The 16,478-nt window shown below is 51.5% G+C and overlaps 1 pseudogene; it reads right to left on the reverse strand.

Annotated features, from left to right (window-relative positions):
* Positions 1-371: 371 nt before the first annotated feature.
* Positions 372-16,478, reverse strand: part of LOC109550364 (antizyme inhibitor 2-like) — a 42,518-nt pseudogene continuing 26,411 nt past the window's right edge.

Genomic DNA, 16,478 nt, shown 5'->3' on the forward strand with positions numbered 1-16,478 from the left:
GTTTTTGTTTGTTTGTTTGTTTGCGTTACGCGGGCCTCTCACCGCTGTGGCCTCTCCCGTTGCGGAGCACAGGCTCCGGACGCGCAGGCCCGGCGGCCATGGCCCACGGGCCCAGCCGCGCCGCGGCACGCGGGATCCCCGCGGACCGGGGCACGAACCCATGTCCCCCGCATTGGCAGGTGGACTCTCAACCACTGCGCCACCAGGGAAGCCCAGAAGACAGTTTTGAACCTTAGGTTGCCCATCATTTCAGAGGCACCCAAACCTCTGTTTCCTCCACGCTACTCCTCACCCCAGATCCCTGCCCCCAAGCATCCCCCCGTGGGCGCACCGAGGTGTCGGAAGCCTCTCCATCCTGGCCTTGTCTCAGCCTACAGTGCAGTCTCCAGCAGGCTCCTGTGGAAGGAATGTGCCAGTAAAGGGGTGTTCTAGGGCCCCCTCTGCTACCTAAGGAGGCAAACCCTAGGTTGGGTAGAGGGGATCCTGGGGCAGGGCTGTGAGGGAGCCTGGAGCTGGTGGGGAAGGGACACCTGAGGAGGGAGCCCGGAGGGCAGCTGCAGATGGTCAGAGCCAAGTGGGGTGGGGGCACCTCAGCGAAGGGGCTGAGGGTCACCTGGGGACACAGGGCTGCCTGATTCTGCCCACAAGGGCATCTACGCATCAGGGCTGTCAGAACTGCCCAGGTGGGCTACCTTGGATTTACCTGTGGAGAGGCTGTAACAGGGTCACCCCCACAGGCAGAGGCCAGTGTCAAAGGTCAGCCAGACATCTTGGGCTTTGCTGGGGCCAGTCGGGGGAGTAGGGTATTTCCAGGGCCTGGGACCCCAGAGCTCAGCCACCAGCTCCCCTTGCCAAGTTCAGATGCTGGTGAGAGCCCCTCACTGCCCAGCCCCTTTCCACCTCCCTCCAGACACCTGAGTTCGGGTCCCGTGGCGCAGCAGATGGGAGGGGAGAGGGAAGCCACTGAAGGCGGAGCTCATGGTGGACATGTAGGCGCCCATGGAGGGGAAGGCCAGCCAGTCGCCCACATCCAGCTTGGGCAGCTGCACCTCCTTCAAGAAGAGCTTGTCAAAGGCATTGCACGTGGGGCTGTAGAGGGTGCAAGAGAAGAGGGGCAGCTTGGGGCGGAGGTCCTGCAGGGACATGGTGGTGGGGGGGTGGGGATCAGAGAAGGAAGACACCCCCCCTTCACTCCCCAGCCTGCAGGGCATGCCCCCAGGGCACCAGAGGGAAGGTACCAGCAAAGACTCTGTCATTCACCCCCTCTGACCAATTCCTGAGTGGTCCCTGTGTGCCAGGCACTGTTCTTGGCCCTGCCCTCATGGAGCTTCTGCTCTAGAGACACACTCCTGCCCTGCCAGTTCACAAGTGCAGACACAGATGGGACCTCAGTTTTCCCATTTATAAAGTGGGAAGATTTTATTTAATGATCACTCAAAATACCGGGACTCAAACCTGGCTGCACTGCAAACGCCTGAGGATCACGTCAGGGTCCCAACCCATGAGAAGTTCCGATATCAATGGTCTGTGGCATGGTCTGGGCATATGGAGTATTTGAAAGTTTCCCAGATGATTCTAATGTGAAGCAAAGTTTGAGAATCTCTACTTCCTAAGTCTCCTGCATCTCCAAGATTCAAGGACTCTGGAACCACAAACATAGCGACACAGAGAAATGCACAGGGAAACACAAACAGCCAAACAGCTGCACACACACCCCTCCACAGACCCCTGGACCTGGACACCCCCCTTTCTGCACAGGTGTAAATCGACAGGCCCACACAGAGAAAGGCACACACACAGAAGGCACACACACACACCAATACGCATAGACACACGTACACATCCTGGTACATGCACGAGGTGTGACAATCTGTCAAGCCACCGATCATCTGAGATCTCTCGCCTCTCCCCCTGGCAGCAGGGAGCCCTGCCCAAAGAGGGCTGGACTAGGGGGTCTCAGAGTCTGGGAGGTTCCAGAGCCACAAAAAGTTCTCCTTACCTTCACCACAATGGGCATCCTGGGTTCAGGCTCCCTGGAAAAATGCAGAATGTGCCGTAGTGGCCGTTGTTGAGATAGAACAGCGGCTTCCAGTAGCCTCCTGAGAGCAGACAGATGGCAGGACCGAGCTGTGCTCAGCTAGGTCTCACTGCTGACCCTCAACACCTGAGCCCAGCACCCTTGGGGGAGGCCTGACCCTCTGACCAGCGCTGGATAACCCCTGTTCCCTGCTCCAGGAGCCTTCTCTGAACCCATGCATGGTTGGGGCCTGTCCTCTGCTCTCCCACTGCCCCTCTGCTCCCCGCATCAGGGTGTTGCCCCTTTTCCTCCTCTCCTCATAAGAATAATCTAATTCACATACCATGAGATATAGCCCAGACATTGTTCCAAGCTCTCTACATGTATTAAGCTATTTAACCTGTAACTACACCCTGAGCAGGTACAATGAGCCCTGGTTTACAGCTGAGAAAACTGAGTCTCGTCAGAAGTCACACAGGAGACTGTGGCAGGTCTGAGATTTGTCCCCAGGCCGCAGGTCTCAGGTACTCTGCCCTCACCTTAGACCAGGTTCCCTGAGCCCCTGCTGCATGAGTCAAAACTGGGGGCAGGAATTCCCTGGTGGTGCAGTGGTTGAGAGTCCGCCTGCCGATGCAGGGGACACGGGTTCGTGCCCCGGTCTGGGAAGATCCCACATGCCGTGGAGCGGCTGGGCCCGTGAGCCATGGCCGCTGAGCCTGCGCGTCTGGAGTCTGTGCTCCGCGACGGGAGAGGCCACAACAGTGAGAGGCCCCCGTATCGCAAAAGAAAACAAAACAAAACAAAAAAATCTGGGGGCAAAGGCCTCTTCACGACCTAATTCCATCATGGTTGCTCCTCAGTGATGTGCTAATTTGTCAGTTTCCTTCCTCAAAGCGGTGCCTGTGTAAACTACATGTTCCCATGCTTTGGCATCTGGGGCCTTGCTGACCTTGGAGAGACTGCTCCTCCCCGGGCTGGTTAATTCCTAGAGATAGCAAACGACTGCCTTACAAGAGCGCCTTTCCTGTGCAAGCCAACCAATTCAGTGTCCATACCGCAAACTGCCTCCTAGATGGAGCTCCCAGAACTTGAGGCACTACCTCTGGCTAGCGGCCCCAGGGCAGTCCTTATCCCCACAACCCGCTGAAATTGCTCAAACTAGCCAGTCCCACACCTGCCAATCCAGCTCACCCTGCCTCACCCACTCCTATCCTTGAAAACTACAGTAGAGGCTCTGGCCTGGCTTTCCCCTTTGTCCTTCTGCCCGCTGAACCACTCCGGTCCTTCCCCTTGTGGCCCTGTGTGGCCTGCCATGCCTCTGGTTTCTCCAGAGGAAACTTGTGAGTAATAACCTCTCCTTCGTGACAGTTATTTCCATGTCTTACATAACCTGATTAGAACAAAAACAGTGCCCAACTCTGACAAGCACAGGGTACAGCACAATTGTCACCTCCCTCCATCTAAACTTTCTGCCTCTATTGATGTTACCGAAGTAAGCGTGTGGCAGCTCTCTCCAGCTCCATCATACTCCTGATGCATGCTGAGCTGGTGGTCGCCTATGACCCCCAGATCCTTTGGACAGGACCTACTACCAAGCCAGTTTCTTCACAACCACTCTTCATCTGTTCTTAGAACACTGCTTTCTTGAATCTAAACTCAGGATTTTGTGCTGATCTCTTTTAACATTTGGAGCATTTCATAACATTTGGGCATTTATATGCCCAGATCTTTCTGAATATTGTTTTTTCTGCCCCCTCCTCGGTGTACTTCCCACCATCCCCCCCCTGCTTTCTTAGCTGCCGTCACCGATCCCATCTCCTGTAGCCACAGCCCCAGTTGTCCCTAAATTAGTTGGTCACGAGAGGTAGTCAAGACATCCCTAAGGTCAAGAGCCCAACTCTGCTTGGCATGTAGTACAAATCCAAGTGCACCAGTGTTTGAATCAGACAGACCCAGGTCCAGCTGCACCACTAGCTAGCTGTGCTGCCTCAGACAAGTTACTTCCTCTCTCTGAGCCTCACTATCTCTCCCTGTAAAATGGGAATGCCCCTAAATTATTTCACAGGGTTGTGGAGCAGAAATGAGAGAAAATATGTTTTTCACACATAACAGATACTTAATAATTGGCATCTCTTGTTATTGTGGAAATAAAAATAACAGGCCCCTAGGGACTTCCCTGGCGGATCAGTGGTTAAGACTCTGCGCTTCCACTGCAGGGGGCATGGGTTCAATCCCTGATCCGGTAACTAAGATCCCGTATGCCATGTGGGTCAGCCAAAACACACACACACACACACACACACACACACACACACACACACACACACGTTACCCCTTACCATAATAAAGATATAAATTTTAAAAATAATAATTATAAGCCCCTAATACTTAGACTTCTGTTAAATGACGGCTTGAAATCAAATGCTTCCTATCACAATAATCTTTAATGAGACATTTTGTGAAGAAATGGCAACTGGCTGACACAAGTGCCTCAGGGATTACAAAGCTGTGGACCGATCATTTGTCAGAAAGGATAAGGGAGGAGACTAAAGCAGGTTATAAATATTTACATGTCAATTATCATACAGCCACAGAGAGTAAAAGCACCAAGCCAGCGGGAGACATCTATTCTCCATCTCATCATGAAATGGAGTTTCTGGTTAGCTCACTGTGAGAAAAGCAAACCCACCCACCCTGCTGCAAAAATAACAATCAAAAACCTCCCCTGTGGTGCTTAACCTCAATTGTCAAAGGTTTACCATTACCCTATAGATGTCACCCTTAACCTTCAGGCCATGACAACAACGAGAGTGCCTTCTTATATTTGTGGTAAGAATTTGTATTTACTCACTATATTTTTGGTATAAGAATTTGCACCTGTTAGAAAATGCCTGCTGGATGAATTTAAGGTGCACACCAGCACGATGGTGTCTGTGAACCTCATGGGCTGTGTTTTGTAACTTTACCCCCATAAACACAATATAAATCCATTGGCTACTTAGGAATAATGAAGACCCTTTGTCTTGGTTCTCACCTCCCAGTCTATTTCAGAACAACAAAATAGTGATACTAACAGGTTCATTCCTAGACCCAGTTTGAAGCTTGTTTCCTGCTAATTAACCGCCCAGAGTTGGAGCCCAGACTCCCTGCCCATCCTCTCCCCTGAGGGCCGGGGAACGCCTGGATGGTGCCCTGCCCACCCACCGGGCTCCAGCACAGCCTTCCTGGCAATCACATTGACAGCGATCATGCAGACAGGTGCTGCGTAGAAGCGGCCGGCTCTGCGATGACCTCGACGCCTCTCCCCTAGGGAAAGTCCTGGGCCAGTGCGGTGTTGATCACTCCCACCATCTGCAGGGGTGGACCCAGAGCCTAATGTGGCCTGTCCCTCTGTGGGAGCTTTACCTGTGTCGTCTCCCTTCATTCCCATGACAGCTGTGTGAGAGCTGTGTGCCATTTTACTAGGGAGGAAACAGGTAGAAACTGTGGCCCAGAGTGGGGAAGTAACTTGTCCAAGGGCACATAGCACATAGCACCCTGAGATGTCTGAATCTGGAACCATTTAAATTAATACACAGTCAGTGAAGATGAAATGTTCCCTGGGTCTCAGGGACAGCAAATTTCTACCTGACTGTAGCTTAACCGGGGATAGCAACTGACATGTCTAAAGAAAGACACGGAGCCAGATATGCACGTGCTCATATATGCACACAGGCTGTGTAAGTATAGTCAGACAAATCCCAGCTATATACGCGCATACAACTCACAGTTCCACGAGCTCCCCAAACACACACACTCTGTCCCCTAAACCCAGGCTGGGACACCTGGCTCCCTCTCACACTCCCCTCTCACCTCCTCAAACTTAGAGTCAGAGCCCTCCTCTCCAGGGAAGCCCCCTCCGGTGTCCAGGAGACTCATGTCATGCCTGACCCCGCAGCCCATCTCAAACACGCGCCGGCAGTTGGTGATGGCCTGCGTGAAGCTATGGGGTGCCTGGCATCTTGAGCCCTCGTGGAAGCTGAACACACGTCGAGTGACATGTAGAGAAACACATGTGAAAAAGCAAGGGTCAATAGGAAGACAGACAGGGTCAGAAACACTGACACATGGTCATCCTTGAGTTGGGGCGCTCACGTTTGGGTGGCGGTCACCTCTCTTAGCAGGCCCCTCCCAGTGCCTCATTGCAGGGGCTCCCTTTCTCTTCCACCTTGGAAGGAGTGTGCTCAGAACCCCGAATCCCCATGCTGGAGGGCAGGGCGGGCTGCGGAACCAATCAGGGCTGGGTAGGGTGAGGCCAGTGCAAAAGTCCAGGGGGTGCCACAACACTAAGGAATCCAGATAAAGAACATTTAACGCGATCGTTGTAAAGAGCAACATTGATTCAGAAACATCACTAATGAATAAAACATTAAAAATGTAAATAGGGACTTCCCTGGTGGTCCAGTGGGTAAGACTCTGTGCTCCCAAAGCAGGGGGCCCGGGATTGATCCCTGGTCGGGGAACTAGATCCTGCATGCATACTGCAACTAAGAAGCCCACATGCTGCAGCTAAAGATCTGCGTGCTGCAACGAAGATCCCGCATGCCATAGCAAAGACCCGGTGCAGCCAAAATAAATACGTACATACACACATACATAAATATTAAATGAATAAATAAATAATGTAAATAAAGACAAGATTGGTAATAGTAATTGAACCCTGAAGCAAAAGGAAAAATCAGAAATGCCAGTCCTGTCTTCAGTTAAAATTTTGATATTTTCCTCATTATGAATTTTTTTGCATTATTTTTTATTTTTTCAAATATTGTATTAAAATGTTATTTATCTAGAGTACTAAGTGTTTTAACATCCCCTTAAATTTTGCACCCAGGGCCTGTGCCTCCTTTGCCCCCCCCAATCCCAGATAAGATCCAGGTTCTTCGCTGAGCACAGATGGAGCATCACGAGGTCCAGAGGGGCCTCAGCTGACCGGAGGGTGTCCAATAAGCTGGGATCGACAGTGGAAGCCAGGACTCCTGCCTCCCAGGCAGGGAAAGCCAGTGCGTTCACCTGGTTCCAGCCACCGCCAACCCCAGGTCTCTGGCGGACTTCAGCATATGTTCACACACCTCCAGGTTGGCCCCAAACTTGGCGCTCAGGGCAAGATGCTCTCACTGTCCTGGGTCCACAGCTGGAGGACCAGCCTGGGAGAGGGGTGCAAAGGATGCCAGGGGTTCTTAGGCACATGAGCCCCGATGCCCCCGACCCAACCTCCCTCCAGCTTCCCACCCACCCCCGCCTAGTTCCTCTGGACTGTCCAGCCATGGAGTCCCAGGGAGTGGACACACTCACTACTTACAGACTTCTGCCCAGGCAAGAAAAAGCAGGAAAAGGATAAAATTATAAATACACCTTCCATAGGTCTCCACGTTACAGGATCAGAGATGTTAAATAACTTTCCCAAGATCACACAGCATGTGACAAATGAAACTGAAATGTGAGCCCTGGTCTCCCCAACTCCATGCCTTTTCCAGGATGTCGCCTAATGCCAGACCGCCTAATGCTAGGCTCTGCCTAGTGTCTATGCAGACACAGGCAACGTTTATTTAGCACCAATGTGTACCAGGGAAGGCATCGGGCCACTGACCCAAATTCTTGTACTTTGCTGCTTGGGTCTGTGCCAGTCACCGTATGGGACCACCTTCATCTGGTTCCTGCAGCCCAACTCCATCTGTTAGGGTCCCAGGCTTGAGGTCCCTTGCTCTACCTGTCTCCACCTGTTTGCACCGCCCCTCCTTCACTGGTCTCACCTGGCCTCAGGGTGGTGCTGGGCCACCTTGATTAGCTCCCCCTCACTGTTGAAGGTCAGGAACCGCACCCCATGGCGGGCAGCATACTAGATGTGCGAGACAGGCTTGCAGGGGTTGGCATAGATGATACGAGAGGGGGCCACGCCCAGGCCCAGCCCCTGCTCCAGCTCCACCTGGCATGGGTAACAGCCAGAGCAGGGGGCTGCCTCACTGCCCTTTACTCTTTGGGGACAGGAAGCCTGGGCATGAGTAAAAGGGGTTGCCCTTGACTGAACCCCTACTATGCAGTGCGCTGAGCACAAATTGTGCTCTTTAAGCTTCTAGACTCTTCTAAGGAAAGTAGAGTTGGCGCCATTTTCAAGAGGAAGGAACTGAGGCTCAGGTGAAATGGCTGTGCCAAGACAGGAATGGGTTCTGTGGCTTCAAGCTTGTGCTTCCACTCATTGGCTCAGGCTGTCTGCCTTAGTCACGTGGACCAGGAGGAGGTTGACCACACCCATATTTCATTCATTTATTCCTTCCCAAACAATTGAGGATTATAAGTGTCCTCCCCTGTTCAAGGTGCTGCAGTCCTCACTCCAGGACCCCTGGCAACTGGCCTTTTCTTCCCAGGAAGTGTCAGGCCCGTGAATGAGACAATTGGCCTTGGGCCCAGGCTCACCTGGCTGGCACAGTCGAAGCCAGTGCCCAGGGTGGCCAGGTCACGCAGCACCCAGGGGCTGCTGTTGCATTTCACCACATAGAAGGGTGAGACCCGAGGCAGGGCCTGGCGGATGACCTGATGGCGGCGGGCCAGCATGCCCAGGTCAATCACCATGAAGGGGTCTTGGTGATCCTGCCAACACAGGGAAAGAGGAAGAGAAGGCTGGGTAGTGGGTTATCTCATCTAATCCTCAGAACAACTCTGTGCAGTAAGTACTATTGCTGTTGCCATTTCAGAGATCGGGAAACAAAGGCTCAGACAGAGGAAGTCGCTGGCTCAAGGTCACAGAGCAAGTACACGGCAAAGATAGGATTTGACGCCAGGCCTTCTAACTCTTAAAATAGGGGGACAAGAGGGCAACAATCTTTGTAGATCAGAGCTCCAACCCTCAACCAGACAGCTTGGCACTGGGTAAAACTCCAAGTGGTGGGGTGGGGAGAGAGCTAGAAGGGGACAGAAATATTCCATCACCCCCAGCAGAACAGAGCCTTGGAATAAGACCTAGGAGACTGACATAAGACTGTAAAACAGAAAGTCTTATTTCTTGCCCACCAAGTAGAGACTGAGACACCCTCTTCCCTCCCTACTCACCCCCTTCCCTCCCTCCTCTTTCCTCCCCTCCCCCTCCCTCCCTACCAAATCAGAGAGCTCCCTGATCTTCAGGACCTGCCAGGCAGTTTCCCCAGCCTCCAGATTGATGAGATCCTTTGGCCACATGCTTCCAGGGCTTTCTTCACTCTCCTTTGGGTTCCCGACGGGGGTGCTCATCCCCGACACTCCAACTAAGCCCTTAGCCAGGCGCAGTTCCAACATCCTGGAAAGGGCTTGCACTGAGGATGGGGCCTCTTCCCTCCTCCCAGCTCCCTGAGGGCCCCAGAGCCAGAGTTCCTAGGCCATAATTTCTCAGCCCTCCCCTTCAGCCACAAGAGCTCCACAGAGCCCTCGTGAATTTTCCCATCTGTAAAATGGGCCACTGGCCCGGTCCAGCCTGCTTCAGAGACCTGGTGGGGGACCAAGCCAGATACATAGGCTGTGCACACAGAAGAGAGGGTTGGCATCCTCTTCTGGGCTCCTCCACACACGTGTTCCCATTCACGGATGAGAAAACTGAGGCCAGAAAAGATAAGTGCAGAATCCAGGATCTTCAGATTTTAGGGCTCAGAGCCAGGGCCCAGGAGATGATCTAGGTCCAAGGTTCCCATTCTACGCACAGGGATGAGAGGCCCAGATACACGAAGGGACTTGATCGAGGTCACCAAATGCTCAGTGGCAGAGCTGGGCCTGGCACCTGGGCTCCCTAGAGCAGCCACTGGACCTGCTGCTGGCCACACTTCCCTGAGACCGAAGTGAGGGTGGCCTGCAGCCAGAGGCCCTCTGCTTCCGCAGCTGGGACTGCACACATGCCCCCCACGCCACACACAGACTCACCTGCTGCCTATTGTGACCTGCTTCCCCAGCCACAACCCAGGCGGCCAGGATGTGTGGCGACTGGGCTTCGGGTAAATCCCATGGGAAGAGCAGAACTCAGCCCAGATCTCAGGGGCCAGGGCAAATACCACCCCAGGCTGTCCTTCCACACCTCGGCCAGCCCTGCCTGCTCAGCCCAGACCTCCCAGGCCCCGAGAACGAACCCTCCTTTGTCACCCACACGACGGGATCACAGGTGAAGTCAGACTCCAATTATACGTGAACATCAGAGACAATCAGAGTAGAGGGACCCTGGGAACCGGCGTCCACCCTTCCCACTTCACAGATGGAAACACCGAGGGGCCCAGCGGTCTCCGGAAGACTCAGCAAACCTGGAGGGGGTAGAATCAGGACCTCAGACTCTAATCACGAGCCGGTTCCACTGCCTCAGAGCAAGAGCTGGTCTCTCCTGGTGCTGTCCCTCCACGGCACATTTAAATACCTCGCTGGAAGTTTCTCCAAACGGAAAAGTGAGCCTATCTGCATCACTCAGTGTCCAGTCACGTCCCTCCTCCCTGGGCCTGCCCTCCCTCTCCATGTGGGCTGCTGAGGTCTCTGTGACCCCTTGTCCCTCCCAGGCTGAAGCCATCACCTTGGGGCCGCCCACCCTCTAGAATGTCAGCCGTCACTTCCTGCAGGCTCACACCCTGCCTCTGTGCTGTGACCAGAGCCTCCTTGCTGTTCCAGGAAGGCAGCTCAGCAAGGAGCCGGCTCCTGCCCTGACTCTTCTTTTCTGCCAGCCCTGCCTGGCCTTCTGCTCACTTGCGGCCTCCAACCCTTTTCCCTCCCACCAGGGGTCAATGCCCCCTGCCTCCCATCCCCCTTAGGCTCTGGGAGCTTAAACATCTAGGAAGGGGCAACAGGTAGAGCCTGGACTGGAGGGAGGAACTTGCTGCAGGACCAGGACAAATCCCTTAACTTCTAGAGCCTCATGAATCCCATCTGGATTCCAAACAAGATAGTAAAGTCCAGGCTTTTACAGAGACCCCCACCTACTCTCACCCCAGACTGATCCCGCTGGAACTGACTTCTAGCTCTGCTTCTTAGATGCTGTAAGTTCTTGGGCAGATGACCTCACCTCTGGGGGCCTCAAGATGGGGATAAACCAGCAGGTGGTCGTGAGGATTAAATGAGATGAAAAGAGTTTAGCCAGGTGCCAGCATATACCAGTAATCATGATAATAGCGACAAGAATGGCCAATGTTACTAAGCCCTAAATAAGTGTCAGGCATTACGCTGAGTACTTTATGTGGGTCAGTCACGGAGTCTTCACAGCAGCTTATGAGGCAAATTCCACCCAGAGCCAGCTGCACATTTGTGGGACCCTGGACAAAGCGAATCTGTGATGGATGGGTGACCCCCATGGGGTTGCAACCTCAGCACCAGGACGAGCTCAGTACCTGGATTAATGGTGGACAAGGCGCTCCTGGTGCGTTGCCTACCCAACGTGCGGGGTGTCGCCAGCCTGGGGTGAGGACAGCTGCCACCTTGCCCTGCACTGAGACCCGTGAGGCCATGTGCCTGACCCCAACTTCTTGGCTCTAGGCAAATCCATATGGATAGAGCTGGCCCCGACCAGATCCCCGCGAAGCAGTGGAGCCCAGCCGGAAACTGTTCCCCCCCAAGCCATGGTAACTCTCCTACCCCTGCTCTGCCCACAGTGACAGGTACATGGGTGAAGCTCAGACTCCTGCTAATGTGTGACCATCAGAGCCCCGTCAGAACCAGAAGGGACCTAAGCTCCTTCTCCACCTCCTCTCCCATCCTGTACATGGGAAATCCTAGAGGCCAGAAGGAGAAAAGGGCCAAAACTCCCCTGGCGAGCTGGTGGTGGACTTGGTCTTCAGGCCGCCTCCGCACGCTGCAGATCCTGGGTGGGATCTGATTCTGGGTCCACCGCCCTGGAGGATGTATTGGCCTCTGCTTATGTGCAGATTCTTGCCTTTCTCTGTGGGTTTAAATATTTCTTTGAAAATCTCTCTAAATGGGAAAGTCAATCACACCCCATCAGGCCATGGGGCTGGGCCACATGCCCCTCCTCCCACGCCCTTCCCACCCACCACCTGGGCGCCTCGTCTCCTTTTCTCTCTACCTTCCCATGCAGGCTGCCAGGGCTCACTCTGTCACCTGCTTGTCTCTCCCAACTGCCTCCACCAACCCAGGCAGCCCCTCCTCCTTCAGGCTGGACCCACCTGTGTGGTCCCTGGGCCTCTCTTGACTGCTGCTCAGCCCAGATCTGGGTGGCAGAGGTACTGAGCATCTCAGGGATACAGAACCTGGGCCCTCAGTCCTACCCCTGCAGCAGCTTGAGGAGGAAGGCCCTGTGTCCCTTGAACTCAAGAAGACAGTTGGGGACACACGTTAGCTTGGAGGGAGATTAGTTAGGGTCTAAGCAGAAAAATAAAGCCACTTCAGCTATTCACAATAGAGACAATTTAATGCAGAGGATTGTTTCCACAGGTGGTAGAGCAGCTGAGGGCCAAACAGGGAACAGTGAAGCAACCTGGATCCTGGCAGGAAGTTATTCCCATGCCTGGACTGGAGGGGCAAAGGGAAAAGTGATGTTCCCCAAACCGGAGTCAGAGGTCACTTCGAGGAAGTTGGAACCACGGAGACACAGCCACTGCCTAGGAAGCTACCTGGGACAGAGAGGTGGAGGAGACACAGCCTGGTTTCTCTTGTGGCCTCCCAGCCTCATGACAGTGCCCCCCAGTGGCTGACCCCTGCTGGAAGCCAGTCCCCCTGGGAGATGGGACAGAGTCAGGGAGGGACAGAGAATGGATGGGGAGGGGGGCAAGCAGACCCAGGATGATCACAGGTGGTTGGAGGCTCCTTACAGGTAGAGACATTTACCTGAGCCCTCGAGGGTGAGAAGGTGCCAGCCAGGCCAATACTGGGCAGAGCATTCCAGGTGTCTGTAACTGCTGGTGCAAAGGCTCAGAGGTGGGAACAAGCTTGGGCCCCAGGAGTAGAAAGGAATGTAGTGGTGGAAGAAAGGAGGTGGGAATTTGCTGGGCTTCAAAGTCGATGTATAATACAAGCCAAGTATTAGCCTGATATTACAGATGTGAAAATGGGGAGGAGGGTGCAAAATGTGGCATCCAGCATACAAAGAACCCTTCTAATAAGATGATCTCAAATCTGGACCTGATCTCGAGCGAGCTAGACACTTGCAGATGGAGAGCCTTTCAGTTCTGAACCAGCTCCCCCTTTCCCCCTAAATGCACAATCCCGAGGGATGCTCCTTGTCCATTTCCCAGCCTCGCCAGCTATATACACCACCCTGGTGATGTCTGCGCTCTCTCTCCAGAGCTGCAGTGCTTGCTTTCTTGGCTTGTGTGTTCCCTTTGCTGGGAACGCTCTTCCATCACATGTTCAAATCATGCTTTCTTTTGCTTACGGGAATCATTTGTTCAGGGTTAAATTCAAGAGTGGGTCAGCTCAGTTGCTGAGGCACCAAAACACCCAGGAAATGAAGGGAGAGAAGAAAAGCCAGAGAAGAAAACTGAATGTCACCAAAACTCAGCAAGAGATTGGAAGTCAAACTTTGGTAGGTCACACGGGGTGAGGGGACACTCACCCTGGCTTCAGGAGCGGGTGGGTGTGGTAAACTGCAGGGCTTTTGCTTTGCAAGAAAGGCTGCAACTTTGGGCAGAGCTGAATTGCTTAAGACAGAAGGGAGAGGTGGGGTCACCAGCAGGGCCTCCTGTTACCAGCAAGCCCATACTTCTACCCTCTCTCTGTACAACTTCCTCTGAATGAATGTTAAACAGATATTCAAGGAACATTTATTTAATGCTGGAAACATGGGGTATCCACATGTAAAAGAATGAAGTGGACTGCTACTTCATACCATATATAAACATTAACTCAAAGTGGATGAAAGACCCAAATATAAGAGCTAAAACTATAAAACTCTTAGAAGACAAGATAGGAGTATATTCATGATGTTGGATTAGGCAATGGTTTCTTAGATATGGGGAGAGACTGTTAATGTATACGGGATTTCTTTCTGGGGTGACAAAAACATATAAACATTAGATTGTGGCAATGGTTGCACAACACCGTGAAGATACAAAAAAAATAGAGAATTGTACACTTTAAATGGGTGAAATGTGTGGTATGTGAATATCTCAAAATATATTTTAAAAAAGAATATTCAGGGCTTCCCTGGTGGCGCAGTGGTTGAGAGTCTACCTGTCGATGCAGGCGACGAGGGTTCGTGCCCCGGTCTGGGAGGATCCCGCATGCCACGGAGCAGCTGGGCCCGTGACCCATGGCCGCTGATCCTGCGCATCCGGAGCCTATGCTCCACAACGGGAGGGGCCGCAGCAGTGAGAGGCCCGCGTACGGCAAAAAAAAAAAAAAAAAAAAGAATATTCATACCATGTTCTTGGATTGGAAGAATCAATACTGTGAAAATGACTATACTACCCAAAGCAATCTACAGATTCAATGTAATCCCTATCAAACTACCAATGGCATTCTTCACAGAATTAGAACAAAAATTTTTACAATTTGTATGGAAACACAAAAGACCCTGAATAGCCAAAGCAATCTTGAGAAAGAAAAACGGAGCTGGAGAAATCAGGCTCCCTGACTTCAAACTATACTACAAAGCTACAGTAATCAAGGCAGTATGGTACTGGCACAAAAACAGAAATATAGATCAATGGTACAGGATAGAAAGCCCAGAGATTAAACCCATGCACATATGGTCACCTTATCTTTGACAAAGGAGGCAAGAACATACAATGGAGAAAAGATAGCCTCTTCAATAAGTGATGCTGGGAAAACTGGACAGCTACACGTAAAAGAATGAAATTAGAATACTCCCTAACAACATACACAAAGATAAACTCCAAATGGATTAAAGACCTAAATGTAAGACCAGACACTATAACTCTTAGAGGAAAACACAGGAAAAACAATCTTTGACATAAACCACAGCAAGATCATTTTTGACCCACCTCCTAGAGTAATGGAAACAAAAACAAAAATAAACAAATGGGACCTAATGAAACTTCAAAGCTTTTGCACAGCAAAGGAAACCATAAACAAGATGAAAAGACAACCCTCAGAATAGGAGAAAATATTTGCAAATGAAACAATGGACAAAAGATTAATCTCCAAAATATATAAACAGCTCATGGAGATCAATATCAAAAAAACAAACAATTCAATTAAAAAATCGGCAGAAGACCTAAATAGACATTTCACCAAAGAAGATATACAGATGGCCAAGAGGCACATGAAAAGATGTTCAACATCACTAATTATTAGAGAAATGCAAATCAAAACTACAATGAGGTATCACCTCACACTGGTCAGAATGGCCATTATTAAAACATCCAGAAACAATAAATGCTGGAAAGGGTGTGGTGAAAAAGGAACCCTCCTGCACTGTTGGTGGGAATGTAAATTGATACAACCACTATGGAGAACAGTATGGAGGTTCCTTAAAAAACTAAAAATAGACCTACCATATGACCCAGCAATCCCACTAATGGGCTTATACCCTGAGAAAACCATAATTCAAAAAGAGACATGTTGGGCTTCCCTGGTGGCGCAATGGTTGAGAGTCCGCCTGCCAATGCAGGGGACACAGGTTCGTGCTCCGGTCCGGTGAGCCATGGCCGCTGAGCCTGTGCATCTGGAGCCTGTGCACTGCAACGGGAGAGGCCACAACAGTGAGCGGCCTGCGTATCGCAAAAAAAAAAACAAGAGACATGTACCACAATGTTCATTGCAGCACTATTTACAATAGCCAGGACATGGAACCAACCTAAATGTCCATCACAGATGAATGGATAAAGAAATGCGGCACATATATACAATGGAATATTACTCAGCCATAAAAAGAAATGAAATTGAGTTACTTGTGATGAGGTAGATGGCCCTAGAGTCTGTCCTACAGAGTGAAGTAAGTCAGAAAGAGAAAAACAAATACTGTATACTAACACACATATGGAGTCTAAAACAAAATGGTACTGATGAACCTAGTGGCAGGGCAGGAATAAAGACGTAGACATAGAGAATGGACTTGAGGACACGGGGTGGGGAGGGAGAAGCTGGGATGAAGTGAGAGTAACATCGACATATATACACTACCGAATGTAGAATAGTTAGGTAGTGGGAAGCAGCAGCATAGAACAGGGGTATCAGCTCAGAGCTTTGTGATGACCTAGAGGCGTGGAATAGAGAGGGTGAGATGGAGGATAAAGAGGGAGGGGAGATGGGGGTATATGTATGCATATGGCTGATTCACTTTGTTGTACAACAGAAACTAATACAGTATTGTGAAGCAATTATACTCCAATAAAGATCTATTTTAAAAAAAGTAAGAAAAATCAGATATTAGCACCATTAAAAAGAAAAAAGAATATTCACTTAAAGAGACACCACAGGGGCTTCCCTGGCGGCGCAGTGGTTGGGAGTCCACCTGCCGATGCAGGGGACACGGGTTCGTGCCCCGGTCCGGGAAGATTCCACATGCCGCGGA

Source organism: Tursiops truncatus, chromosome 1 (genome assembly GCF_011762595.2).
Source record: "Tursiops truncatus isolate mTurTru1 chromosome 1, mTurTru1.mat.Y, whole genome shotgun sequence".
Lineage (NCBI taxonomy): Eukaryota > Metazoa > Chordata > Mammalia > Artiodactyla > Delphinidae > Tursiops > Tursiops truncatus.